Genomic DNA, 11,925 nt, shown 5'->3' on the forward strand with positions numbered 1-11,925 from the left:
TGATGCAGAGGCTTAAGAGAGTGATGCAGAGGATCAAGAGAGTGATGCAGAGGATCAAGAGAGGGAAGCAGAGGCTTAAGTGATGCAGAGGCTGAAAAGAGTGATGCAGAGGCTCTAAATAGTGATGCAGAGACTCAAGAGAGTGATGCAGAGGCTTGAGAGAGGGATGCAGGGGCTCAAGAGAGTGATGCAGAGGCTCAAGACAGTGATTCAAAGGCTTAAGAGAGTGATGCAGAGGCTTTAGAGAGTGACGCAAAGGCTTAAAAGAGGGATGCAGAGACTCAAGAGAGGGATGCAGAGGCTCAAGTGAGGGACGCAGATGCACAAGAGAGGGATGCAGAGGCTCTTGAGAGTGATGCAGAGGCTCAATAGAGGGATGCAGAAGCTCAAGAGAGTAATGCAGAGGCTTGAGCGGGTGATGCAGAGGCTCCAGAAAGTGATGCAAAGGCTTGAGAGAGGGATCCAGGGGCTCATGAGAGTGATGCAGAGGCTCAAGAGAGTGATTCAGAGGCTTAAGAGAATGATGCAGAGGCTTAAGAGAGGGATACAGAGGCTCAAGAGAGGGATGCAGAGGCCCAAGAGAGGGATGCAGAGGCTCAAGAGAGGGATGCAGAGGCTCAAGTGAGGGATGCAGTGGCACAAGAGAGGGATGCAGAGGCTCTTGGGAGTGATTCAGAGGCTCAAGAGAGGGATGCAGAGGCTTAACAGAGTGATGCAAAGGCTCAAGAGAGGGATGCAGAGGCTCATGAGAGGGATGCTGGAGTTCAAGAGTGGGATGCAGAGGCTCAAGAGAGTAATTCAGAGGCTTACGAGAGTGATGCAGAGGCTTAAGAGAGTGATGCTGAGGCTTAAGAGAGGGATGCAGAGGCTCAAGCGAGGGATGCAGAGGCTCAAGAGAGGGATGCAGGGGCTCAAGAGAGGGATGCAGAGGCTCAAGTGAGGGATGCAGAGGCCCAAGAGAGGGATGCAGAGGCTCTTGAGAGTGACGCAGAGGCTCAAGAGAGGGATGCTGGGCTTAAGAGAGTGATGCAAAGGCTCAGGAGAGGGATCCAGAGGCTCATGAGAGGGATGAAGGAGTTCAAGCGAGTGATGCAGAGGCTCAAGAAAGGGATGCAGAGGCATACGAAAGTGATGCAGATTCTCAAAAAAGGGATGCAGAGGCTTAAGAGAGTGATGCAGAGGCTGAAGAGAATGATGCAGAGGCTTAAGGATTAAGAGACTGATGCAGAGGTTCAAGAGAGTGATGCAGAGGCTCAAGAGAGGGATGGAAAGGTTCAAGAGAGAGATGCAGGGGCTCAAGAGAGGGATGCAGAGGCTAGAGTGAGGGATGCAGAGGCACAAGAGTGTGATGCAGAGGCTCTTGAGAGTGATGCAGAGGCTCAAGAGAAGGATGCAGAGGCTTAGCAGAGTGATGCAAAGGCTCAAGTGAGAGGTGCAGAGGCTCATGAGAGGGATGCAGGAGTTCAAGAGAGTGATGCAGAGGCTCAAGAGACGGATGCAGAGGCTCAAGTGAGGGATGAAGAGGCACAAGAGAGGGATGCAGAGGCTCTTGGGAGTGATGCAGAGTCTCAAGAAAGGGATGCAGAGGCTCAAGAGAGTGATTCAGAGGCTTACGAGAGTGATGCAGATGCTCAAGAGAGGGATGCATGGGCTCAAGAGAGTGATACAGAGGCTCAAGAGAGTGATTCAGAGGCTTACGAGAGTGATGCAGAGGCTTAAGAGAGTGATGCAGAGGCTCAAGAGAGTGATGCAGAGGATCAAGAGAGGGAAGCAGAGGCTTAAGAGAGAGATGCAGAGGCTGAAGAGAGTGATGCAGAGGCTCTAAAGAGTGATGCAGAGACTCAAGAGAGTGATGCAGAGGCTTACATGAGTGATGCAGAGAATCAAGAGAGTGATGCAGAGGCTCGAGAGAGTTATGCAGAGGCCTCAAGAAAGGGATTCAGAGGCTCGAGAGAGTTATGCAGAGGCCTCAAGAAAGGGATTCAGAGGCTTAAGAGAGTTGCAGAGGCGAAAGGGAGTGTTGCAGAGGCTCAAGAGAGGGATGAAGAGGCTGAAGAGAGTGATGCAGAGGCTCAGGAGAGGGATGCAGAGGCTCAAGAGAATAATGCAGAGGCTTAAGAGGGTGATGCAGAGGCTCAAGAGAGTGATGCAGAGGCTTGAAAGAGCGATGCAGGGGCTCAAGAAAGTGATGCAGAGGCTCAAGAGAGTGATTCAGAGGCTTAAGAGAGTGATGCAGAGGCTTACGAGAGTGATGCAAAGGCTTAAAAGAGGGATACAGAGGATCAAGAGAGGGATTCAGAGGCTTAAGAGAGTGATGCAGAGGCAGAAGAGAGTGTTGCAGAGGCTCAAGAGACGGATGAAGAGGCTGAAGAGAGTGATGCAGAGGCTTAAGAGAGGGATGCAGAGGCTCAAGAGAGTGATGCAGAGGCTAGAGAGAGGGATGTAGGGGGCTCAAGAGAGTGATGCAGAAGCTCAAGAGAGTGATTCAGAGGCTTAAGAGAGTGATGCAGAGGCTTAAGAGAGGGATGCAGAGGCCCAAGAGAGGGATGCAGAGGCTTAAGAGAGTGATGTAGAGGCTCAAGAGAGTGATGCAGAGGATCAAGAGAGGGAAGCAGAGGCTCAAGAGAGGGATGAAGAGGCTGAAGAGAGTGATGCAGAGGCTCAAGAGAGGGATGCAGAGGCTCAAGCGAGTGATGCAGAAGCTTAAGAGAGTGAGGCAGAGGCTAAAGAGAGGGATGCAGAGGCTCAAGAGAATAATGCAGAGGCTTAAGAGGGTGATGCAGAGGCTCAAGAGAGTGATGCAGAGGCTTGAGAGAGGGATGCAGGGGCTCAAGAGAGTGATGCGGAGGCTCAAAAGAGTGATTCAGAGGCTTAAGAGAGTGATGCAGAGGCTTACGAGAGTGATGCAAAGGCTTAAAAGAGGGATACAGAGGCTCAAGAGAGAGATTCAGAGGCTTAAGAGAGTGATACAGAAGCTGAAGAGAGTGTTGCAGAGGCTCAAGAGAGAGATGAAGAGGCTGAAGAGAGTGCTGCAGAGGCTCAAGAGAGGGATGCAGAGGCTCAAGCGAGTGATGCACAGGCTTAAGAGAGTGAGGCAGAGGCTTAAGAGAGGGGATGCAGAGGCTCAAGAGAGTAATGCAGAGGCTTAAGAGGGTGATGCAGAGGCTGAAGAGAGTGATGCAGAGGCTAGAGAGAGGGATGCAGGGGCTCAAGAGAGTGATGCAGAAGCTCAAGAGAGTGATTCAGAGGCTTAAGAGAGTGATGCAGAGGCTTAAGAGAGTGATGCAAAGGCTTAAAAGAGGGATGCAGAGGCTGAAGAGAGGGATGCAGAGGCTCAAGAGAGGGATGCAAAGGTTCAAGAGAGGGATGCCGGGGCTCAAGAGAGGGATGCAGAGGCTTAAGAGAGTGATGCAAAGGCTCAAGTGAGGGATGCAGAGGCTCATGAGAGGGATGCAGGAGTTCAAGAGAGTGCTGCAGAGGCTCAAGAGAGGGATGCAGAGGCTCAAGTGAGGGATGCAGAGGCACAAGAGAGGGATGCAGAGGCTCTTGGGAGTGATGCATAGGCTCAAGAGAGGGATGCAGAGGCTCAAGAGAGTAATGCAGAGGCTTGAGCGGGTGATGCAGAGGCTCAAGAAAGTGATGCAGAGGCTTGAGAGAGGGATCCAGGGGCTCATGAGAGTGATGCAGAGGCTCAAGAGAGTGATTCAGAGGCTTAAGAGAATGATGCAGAGGCTTAAGAGAGGGATACAGAGGCTCAAGAGAGGGATGCAGAGACCCAAGAGAGGGATGCAGAGGCTCAAGAGAGGGATGCAGAGGCTCAAGTGAGGGATGCAGTGGCACAAGAGAGGGATGCAGTGGCTCTTGAGAGTGATTCAGAGGCTCAAGAGAGGGATGCAGAGGCTTAACAGAGTGATGCAAAGGCTTAAGAGAGGGATGCAGAGGCTCATGAGAGGGATGCTGGAGTTCAAGAGTGGGATGCAGAGGCTCAAGAGAGTAATTCAGAGGCTTACGAGAGTGATGCAGAGGCTTAAGAGAGTGATGCAGAGGCTGAAGAGAGTGTTGCAGAGGCTTGAGAGAGGGATGCAGAGGCTCAAGAGAGTGATACAAAGGCTCAAGAGAGTGATGCAGAGGCTGAAGAGAGTGTTGCAGAGGCTTAAGAGAGGGATGCAGAGGCTCAAGAGAGGGATGCAGAGGCTTAAGAGAGTGAATGCAGAGGCTGAAGAGAGTGTTGTAGAGGCTTAAGAGAGGGATGCAGAGGCTCAAGAGAGGGATGTAGAGGCTCAAGAGAGTGATGCAGAGGCTCAAGAGAGAGATTCAGAGGCTTAAGCGAGTGATGCAGAGGTTCAAGAGAGTGATGCAGAGGCACAAGAGAATGATGTTGAGGCTTAAGAGAGGGATGCAGAGGCTAAAGAGAATGATGTAGGGGCTCAAGAGAATGATGCAGAGGCTTAAGAGAGGAATACAGAGGCTGAAGAGAATGATGCAGAGGCTTAAGGATTAAGAGACTGATGCAGAGGTTCAAGAGAGTGATGCAGAGGCTCAAGAGAGGGATGGAAAGGTTCAAGAGAGAGATGCAGGGGCTTAAGAGAGGGATGCAGAGGCCCAAGAGAGGGATGCAGAGGCTTAAGAGAGTGATGTAGAGGCTCAAGAGAGTGATGCAGAGGATCAAGAGAGGGAAGCAGAGGTTTAAGAGAGAGATGCAGAGGCTGAAGAGAGTGATGCAGAGACTCTAAAGAGTGATGCAGAGACTCAAGAGAGTGATGCAGAGGCTTACATGAGTGATGCAGAGAATCAAGAGAGTGATGCAGAGGCTCGAGAGAGTTATTCAGAGGCCTTACGAAAGGGATTCAGAGGCTTAAGAGTGTTGCAGAGGCGAAAGGGAGTGTTGCAGAGGCTCAAGAGAGGGCTGAAGAGGCTGAAGAGAGTGATGCAGAGGCTCAAGAGAGGGATGCAGAGGCTCAAGCGAGTGATGCAGAGGCTTAAGAGAGTGAGGCAGAGGCTAAAGAGAGGGATGCAGAGGCTCAAGAGAATAATGCAGAGGCTTAAGAGGGTGATGCAGAGGCTCAAGAGAGTGATGCAGAGGCTTGAGAGAGGGATGCAGGGGCTCAAGAGAGTGATGCGCAGGCTCAAAAGAGTGATTCAGAGGCTTAAGAGAGTGATGCAGAGGCTTACGAGAGTGATGCAAAGGCTTAAAAGAGGGATACAGAGGCTCAAGAGAGAGATTCAGAGGCTTAAGAGAGTGATGCAGAGGCTGAAGAGAGTGTTGCAGAGGCTCAAGAGAGGGATGAAGAGGCTGAAGAGAGTGCTGCAGAGGCTCAAGAGAGGGATGCAGAGGCTCAAGCGAGTGATGCACAGGCTTAAGAGAGTGAGGCAGAGGCTTAAGAGAGGGGATGCAGAGGCTCAAGAGAGTAATGCAGAGGCTTAAGAGGGTGATGCAGAGGCTCAAGAGAGTGATGCAGAGGCTAGAGAGAGGGATGCAGGGGCTCAAGAGAGTGATGCAGAAGCTCAAGAGAGTGATTCAGAGGCTTAAGAGAGTGATGCAGAGGCTTAAGAGAGTGATGCAAAGGCTTAAAAGAGGGATGCAGAGGCTGAAGAGAGGGATGCAGAGGCCCAAGAGAGGGATGCAGAGGCTCAAGAGAGGGATGCAGAGGCTCAAGAGAGGGATGCAAAGGTTCAAGAGAGGGATGCAGGGGCTCAAGAGAGGGATGCAGAGGCTAGAGTGAGGTAAGCAGAGGCACAAGAGTGTGATGCAGAGGCTCTTGAGAGTGACGCAGAGGCTCAAGAGAGGGATGCAGAGGCTTAAGAGAGTGATGCAAAGGCTCAAGTGAGGGATGCAGAGGCTTATGAGAGGGATGCAGGAGTTCAAGAGAGTGCTGCAGAGGCTCAAGAGAGGGATGCAGAGGCTCAAGTGAGGGATGCAGAGGCACAAGAGAGGGATGCAGAGGCTCTTGGGAGTGATGCAGAGTCTCAAGAGAGGGATGCAGAGGCTCAAGAGAGTGAATCAGAGGCTTACGAGAGTGATGCAGAGGCTTAAGAGAGTGATTCAGAGCCATAAGAAAGTGATGCAGAGGCTCAAAAGAGGGATGCAGAGGCTTAAAAGGGTGAAGCAAAGGCTCATGAGAGTGATGCAGAGGCTCAAGAGAGGGATGCGGGGGCTCAAGAGAGTGATACAGAGGCTCAAGAGAGTGATTCAGAGGCTTACGAGAGTGATGCAGAGGCTTAAGAGAGTGATGCAGAGGATCAAGAGAGTGATGCAGAGGATCAAGAGAGGGAAGCAGAGGCTTAAGAGATGCAGAGGCTGAAAAGAGTGATGCAGAGGCTCTAAAGAGTGATGCAGAGACTCAAGAGAGTGATGCAGAGGCTTGAGAGAGGGATGCAGGGGCTCAAGAGAGTGATGCAGAGGCTCAAGACAGTGATTCAAAGGCTTAAGAGAGTGATGCAGAGGCTTTAGAGAGTGACGCAAAGGCTTAAAAGAGGGATGCAGAGACTCAAGAGAGGGATGCAGAGGCTCAAGTGAGGAACGCAGATGCACAAGAGAGGAATGCAGAGGCTCTTGAGAGTGATGCAGAGGCTCAAGAGAGGGATGCAGAGGCTCAAGAGAGTAATGCAGAGGCTTGAGCGGGTGATGCAGAGGCTCCAGAAAGTGATGCAGAGGCTTGAGAGAGGGATCCAGGGGCTCATGATAGTGATGCAGAGGCTCAAGAGAGTGATTCAGAGGCTTAAGAGAATGATGCAGAGGCTTAAGAGAGGGATACAGAGGCTCAAGAGAGGGATGCAGAGGCCCAAGAGAGGGATGCAGAGGCTCAAGAGAGGGATGCAGAGGCTCAAGTGAGGGATGCAGTGGCACAAGAGAGGGATGCAGAGGCTCTTGAGAGTGATTCAGAGGCTCAAGAGAGGGATGCAGAGGCTTAACAGAGTGATGCAAAGGCTCAAGAGAGGGATGCAGAGGCTCATGAGAGGGATGCTGGAGTTCAAGAGTGGGATGCAGAGGCTCAAGAGAGTAATTCAGAGGCTTACGAGAGTGATGCAGAGGCTTAAGAGAGTGATGCTGAGGCTTAAGAGAGGGATGCAGAGGCTCAAGCGAGGGATGCAGAGGCTCAAGAGAGGGATGCAGGGGCTCAAGAGAGGGATGCAGAGGCTCAAGTGAGGGATGCAGAGGCCCAAGAGAGGGATGCAGAGGCTCTTGAGAGTGACGCAGAGGCTCAAGAGAGGGATGCTGGGCTTAAGAGAGTGATGCAAAGGCTCAGGAGAGGGATCCAGAGGCTAATGAGAGGGATGAAGGAGTTCAAGCGAGTGATGCAGAGGCTCAAGAAAGGGATGCAGAGGCATACGAAAGTGATGCAGATTCTCAAAAAAGGGATGCAGAGGCTTAAGAGAGTGATGCAGAGGCTGAAGAGAATGATGCAGAGGCTTAAGGATTAAGAGACTGATGCAGAGGTTCAAGAGAGTGATGCAGAGGCTCAAGAGAGGGATGGAAAGGTTCAAGAGAGAGATACAGGGGCTCAAGAGAGGGATGCAGAGGCTAGAGTGAGGGATGCAGAGGCACAAGAGTGTGATGCAGAGGCTCTTGAGAGTGATGCAGAGGCTCAAGAGAGGGATGCAGAGGCTTAGCAGAGTGATGCAAAGGCTGAAGTGAGGGATGCAGAGGCTCATGAGAGGGATGCAGGAGTTCAAGAGAGTGATGCAGAGGCTCAAGAGACGGATGCAGAGGCTCAAGTGAGGGATGAAGAGGCACAAGAGAGGGATGCAAAGGCTCTTGGGAGTGATGCAGAGTCTCAAGAAAGGGATGCAGAGGCTCAAGAGAGTGATTCAGAGGCTTACGAGAGTGATGCAGATGCTTAAGAGAGTGATTCAGAGGCTTAAGAAAGTGATGCAGAGACTCAAAAGAGGGATGCCGAGGCTTAAAAGGGTGAAGCAGAGGCTCAAGAGAGTGATGCAGAGGCTCAAGAGAGGGATGCAGGGGCTCAGGAGAGTGATACAGAGGCTCAAGAGAGTGATTCAGAGGCTTAATAGAGTGATGCAGAGGCTTAAGAGAGTGATGCAGAGGCTCAAGAGAGGGATGCAGAGGCTCAAGCGAGGGATGCAGAGGCTTAAGAGAGAGATGCAAAGGCTGAAGAGAGTGATGCAGAGGCTCTAAAGAGTGATGCAGAGACTCAAGAGAGTGATGCAGAGGCTTACATGGGTGATGCAGAGAATCAAGAGAGTGATGCAGAGGCTCGAGAGAGTTATGCAGAGGCGTCAAGAAAGGGATTCAGAGGCTTAAGAGAGTTGCAGAGGCGAAAGGGAGTGTTGCAGATGCTCAAGAGAGGGATGAAGAGGCTGAAGAGAGTGATGCAAAGGCTGAAGAGAGGGATGCAGAGGCTCAAGCGAGTGATGCAGAGGCTTAAGAGAGTGAGGCAGAGGCTAAAGAGAGGGATGCAGAGGCTCAAGAGAATAATGCAGAGGCTTAAGAGGGTGATGCAGAGGCTGAAGAGAGTGATGCAGAGGCTTGAGAGAGGGATGCAGGGGCTCAAGAGAGTGATGCAGAGGCTGAAGAGAGTGATGCAGAGGCTCAAGAGAGGGATGCAGAGGCTCAAGCGAGTGATGCAGAGGCTTAAGAGATTGAGGCAGAGGCTTAAGAGAGGGATGCAGAGGCTCAAGAGAGTAATGCAGAGGCTTAAGAGGGTGATGCAGAGGCTCAAGAGAGTGATGCAGAGGCTAGAGAGAGGGATGCAGGGGCTCAAGAAAGTGATGCAGAAGCTCAAGAGAGTGATTCAGAGGCTCAAGAGAGTGATGCAGAGGCTTAAGAGAGGGATGCAGAGGCCCAAGAGAGGGATGCAGAGGCTCAAGAGAGGGATGCAGAGGCTCAAGAGAGGGATGCAAGGCTTAAGAGAGTGATGCAAAGGTTCAGGAGAGGGATGAAGAGGCTCATGAGAGGGATGCAAAGGCTCAAGAGAGTGAAGCAGAAGCTGAAGAGAGTGTTGCAGAGGCTTAAGAGAGGGATGCAGAGGCTTAAGAGAGTGTTGCAAAAGCTCAAGGGAGTGAAGCAGAGGCTGAAGAGAGTGTTGCAGAGGCTTAAGAGAGGGATGCAGAGGCTCAATAGAGGGATGCAGAGGCTTAAGTGAGTGATGCAGAGGCTGAAGAGAGTGTTGCAGACGCTTAAGAGAGGGATGCAGAGGCTCAAGAGAGTGATGCATTGACTCAAGAGAGTGATGCAGAGGCTTAAGACAGGGATGCAGAGGTTCAAGAAAGGGTTGCAGAGGCTTAAGAGAGTGATGTAGAGGCTGAAGAGAGTGTTGCAGAGGCTTAAGAGAGGGATGCAGAGGCTCAACAGAGTGATGCAAAGGCTCAAGAGAGTGAAGCAGTGGCTGAAGAGAGTGTTGCAGAGGCTTAAGAGAGCGATGCAAAGGCTCAAGAGAGGGATGCAGAGGCTTAAGTGAGTGATGCAGAGGCTGAAGAGAGTGTTCCAGACGCTTAAGAGAGGGATGCAGAGGCTCAAGAGAGTGATGCATTGGCTCAAGAGAGTGATGCAGAGGCTTAAGAGAGGGATGCAGAGGCTCAAGAGAGGGATGTAGAGGATCAAGAGAGTGATGCAGAGGCTGAAGAGAAAGATGCAGAGGCTTAAGATAGTGATGCAGAGGTTCAATAGAGTGATGCAGAGGCACAAGAGAATGATGTAGAGGCTTAAGAGAGGGATGCAGAGGCTCAAGAGAATGATGTAGGGGCTCAAGAGAGTGATGCAGGGGCTCAAGAGAGGGATGCAGAGGCTCAAGTGAGGGATGCAAAGGCTCAAGAGAGGGATGCAAAGGTTCAAGAGAGGGATGCAGGGGCTCAAGAGAGGGATGCAGAGGCTAGAGTGAGGGAAGCTGAGGCACAAGAGTGTTATGCAGAGGCTGAAGAGAGTGTTGCAGACGCTTAAGAGAGGGATTCAGAGGCTCAAGAGAGTGATGGAGAGGCTCAAGAAAGTGATGCAGAGGCTCAACAGAGTGATTCAGAAGCTTACGACAGTGATGGAGGGGCTTAAGAGAGTGAAGCAGAGGCTTAGGAAAGGGATGCAGAGGCTCAAGAGAGGGATGAAAAGGTTCAAGAGAGGGATGCAGGGGCTCAAGAGAGGGATGAAGAGGCACAAGAGAGGGATGCAGAGGCTCTTGGGAGTGATGCAGAGTCTCAAGAGAGGCATGCAGAGGCTTAAGAGAGTGATTCAGAGGCTTAAGAAAGTGATGCAGAGGCTCAAAAGAGGGATGCAGAGGCTTAAAAGGGTAAAGCAGAGGCTCAAGAGAGTGATGTAGATGCTCAAGAGAGGGATGCAGGGGCTCAAGAGAGTGATACAGAGAATCAAGAGAGTGATTCAGAGGCTTACGAGAGTGATGCAGAGGCTTACGAGAGTGATGCAGAGGCTCAAGAGTGTGATGCAGAGGCTCTTGAGAGTGACGCAGAGGCTTAAGAGAGGGATGCAGAGGCTTAAGAGAGTGATGCAGAGAATCAAGAGAAGGAAGCAGAGGTTTAAGAGAGAGATGCAGAGGCTGAAGAGAGTGATACAGAGGCTCTAAAGAGTGATGCAGTTTCTCAAAAGAGTGATGCAGAGGCTTACAAAAGTGATGCAGAGAATCAAAAGAGTGATGCAGAGGCTCGAGAGAGTTATGCAGCGGCCTCATGAGAGGGATTCAGAGGCTTAAGAGAGTGATGCAGAGGCTGAAGAGAGTGTTGCAGAGGCTCAAGAGAGGGATGAAGAGGCTGAAGAGAGTGATGCAGAGGCTCAAGAGAGGGATGCAGAGGCTCAAGCGAGTGATGCAGAGGCTGAAGAGAGTGAGGCAGAGGCTTAAGAGAGGGATGCAGAGGCTCAAGAGAGTGATTCAGAGGCTAGAGAGAGGGATGCATGGGCTCAAGAGAATGATGTAGAGGCTCAAGAGAGTGATTCAGAGGCTTAAGAGAGTGATGCAGAGGCTGAAGAGATTGATGCAAAGGCTTAAAAGAGGGATGCAGAGGCTCAAGAGAGGGATGCAGAGGCCCAAGAGAGGGATGCAGAGGATCAAGAGAGGGATGCAGAGGCTCAGTAGAGGGATGCAAAGGTTCAAGAGAGGGATGCAGGGGCTCAAGAGAGGGATGCAGAGTCTTAAGAGAGTGATACAAAGGCTCAAGTGAGGGATGCAGAGGCTCAAGTGAGGGATGAAGAGGCACAAGAGAGGGATGCAGCGGCTCTTGGGAGTGATGCAGAGTCTCAAGAGAGGGATGGAGAGGCTCAAGAGAGTGAATCAGAGGCTTACGAGAGTGATGCAGAGGCTTAAGAGAGTGATTCAGAGGCTTAAGAAAATGATGCAGAGGCTCAAAAGAGGGATGCAGAGGATTAAAATGGTGAAGCAGAGGCTCAAGAGAGGGATGCAGAGGCTCAAGAGAGGGATGCAGGGGCTCAAGAGAGTGACACAGAGGCTCAAGAGAGTGAATCAGAGGCTTACGAGAGTGATGCAGAGGCTTAAGAGAGTGATTCAGAGGCTTAAGAAAATGATGCAGAGGCTCAAAAGAGGGATGCAGAGGATTAAAATGGTGAAGCAGATGCTCAAGAGAGGGATGCAGAGGCTCAAGAGAGGGATGCAGGGGCTCAAGAGAGTGACACAGAGGCTCAAGAGAGTGAATCAGAGGCTTACGAGAGTGATGCAGAGGCTTAAGAGAGTGATTCAGAGGCTTAAGAAAATGATGCAGAGGCTCAAAAGAGGGATGCAGAGGATTAAAAGGGTAAAGGAGAGGCTCAAGAGAGGGATGCAGAGGCTCAAGAGAGGGATGCAGGGGCTCAAGAGAGTGACACAGAGGCTCAAGAGAGTGATTCAGAGGTTTACGAGAGTGATGAAAAGGCTTACGAGAGTGATGCAGAGGATCAAGAGAGTGATGCAGAGGATCAAGAGAGGGAAGCAGAGGCTTAAGAGAGAGATGCAGAGGCTTTAGAGAGTGATG

Source organism: Procambarus clarkii, chromosome 53 (genome assembly GCF_040958095.1).
Source record: "Procambarus clarkii isolate CNS0578487 chromosome 53, FALCON_Pclarkii_2.0, whole genome shotgun sequence".
Classification (NCBI taxonomy): Eukaryota; Metazoa; Arthropoda; class Malacostraca; order Decapoda; family Cambaridae; genus Procambarus; species Procambarus clarkii.